Here is a 2,345-nt window from a genome sequence, read left to right as displayed (position 1 = left end):
AAAATATGTTTGGAGATCAAATTTTATATTTTTAGGAATTTTTTTACTATTTTTTTAGATAGGTACAAAATCAGTAAATCTGAACCATCTAAAAACAGTATTTTTGTATCTATCTAAAAAAATAGTAAAAAAATTCCTAAAAATATAAAATTTGGTCTCCAAACATATTTTAGTATGGAGGTTTAGGTTGAGCGGTTCGGATCGACTGTTTGAACTTTGAAAATGATGGAGAGAGATGGAGGCATAATGGAGGCATTTGAACCCTCCTCATTATTATTATTACTTATCTTGATTTTATGATTGTGATTGGGTTTCATTTCTAATCTATTCAAACTTGTTTGGGATCAAAGACTTGGTTGTTATTATTGATTTAATTTGGAAAAAAAAAAATTGATATTTCTTGTAGAACAGACAAAGATAACACCACACAATTAAAAGAGAATTTGAAAATTCACATTGATTGTTTGGAAAATGCGATCTAATCGATTTCTTTATTTAAAAATAAAGAATTATAGTATCACTAATAGAGACACTTAGAAAGTTTGTTAGTGTTAATAATATTGTTAGAAAGTTTGTCTCTCCGTCTCCAATTCACTTATGCTACTATTAAATTATCTTGGAACAAATCCGAGCGGCCTCTCTCTTCTTGTTCTTTCTCGGCATTGAGATTTTGGCATCAATCTTTTTTATTTTCAGAGCAAGCTTAACATTGCTACCGCGTGCCATGTTTCACTTGAGGAAGCGTAATAGAGACAATTAGAAAGTTACTCAGTGCTAATAATATTGTTATGAAGTTGTTACAATTATGTTATACAAGTTGTAATTACAAACAAAGTACATCAATAAAATACATTTCACCTATTCTCTCTTAGTTTATAATTACAATCTCACAAATGTTTATTTTAGCTAAGGATCCTTCAATCCACTCTTTCTTCTTTTTTCTGAAATAGAGCGTAGGAACTTGAAAGAAGCATTACAAAGAAAAACATCAACACTCAATTAAAAAGTTTTGGCGTGATCTCTGTTTTGGTTGGGTAAAGATTTTAACAGAGCAAATTTGACTTCATGAAGTGCACGAAGCAAATGATGTTTTAATTCTATAGTCATTGCGCTGCATGAAGCTAAAACTACTCTGTTAAAATCTTTACCCGTTTTTAGCCCCTTCATGTACGCTAATAAAAATATTGGATTTGTGATTTTGGAAGTTAATTTAAGGGGGAATTTCATAATATTATATTCACCCCTTGGAAACTTCACAAACTCATGAATTTATCAATTTATAAAATACCAGTTATGCCCTTCCCCTTTTCCTTCCCTTCTTATATTTCCATGACTGATTTATAAAATACCAGTTCCTTCTGAAGTCCCTACATTTTCATTGCTTACACGACCTGAAAAGAGAAAGGACATTAAAACACAAAATAACCTATCTGACTTAATCAATTAATGAGAAGTTGATAATTGATATCCTAGTGGATAACATCATACAAGTTTCATGTCAGACTATTATTTCAATATATCTCATTAAAATATAGGTCAATTAACATAATAAAAGCAAGGAAGATGCAGAGCGTAACAACATAGCAATAACATCATAAAAGGTATATAGAAATAAAAATTCAAACTGTAAAAAAAAACACAAATCCTAAAAACACTAAGTATAGCAATGAATTTCAGGAAAAAAATTATTAATACAAGAATAACAAATATCTTGCATGCTACCAATTTAGATCAGAAAAAAAAAAGAAAAAAAAAAGAGGTCAAATAAATTGAATATAACATTTCTACTGATGACCAGTATAACAAGTTTTACTGACAATCAAATACAGGTCCCATGCAGGCAAATACTTACCAGTATAATTAACAATGCTAATCCGAACTGCTGGCACAATACAGTGATGGCATCTTGCATTTATTAAACTAAGAGACAAGCTTGTTATACATACATTGAAAAGATAAAGCATACTCTTTTGTATTGCAATGGATTTGTTAAATTTTCAAACTTTCTGATACCAATACAGTTACAAATTTTGGATTAGCTTATTGCAGTTACAAACTTTCAAACTTTCTGATACCAAATTTTCAAACTTTCTGATACCAATACAGTTACAAACTTTCTAAGAAAAATGTAAACTAAATAGGACAGGTCATAGAGTACATAAAAATACAATAGAACTTATTGCATCTCTGTAAATTAGCGTATTTTGATGAAATAGAATAAGAGAGAAAAATCTAGAAAGAACTTGAAGAGGAGCTAAGTTCTTTTGGAGAAGAAGCACTTTTACGCTTGGCTTGCACAATGATCTCCTATTCCTTTTCTATTTGGGAAGCCATTTTATGTTCAG

The sequence above is a fragment of the Carex rostrata genome, chromosome 21, assembly GCF_964058835.1.
Source record: "Carex rostrata chromosome 21, lpCarRost1.2, whole genome shotgun sequence".
Classification (NCBI taxonomy): Eukaryota; Viridiplantae; Streptophyta; class Magnoliopsida; order Poales; family Cyperaceae; genus Carex; species Carex rostrata.
This window is presented reverse-complemented; position numbering follows the sequence as displayed.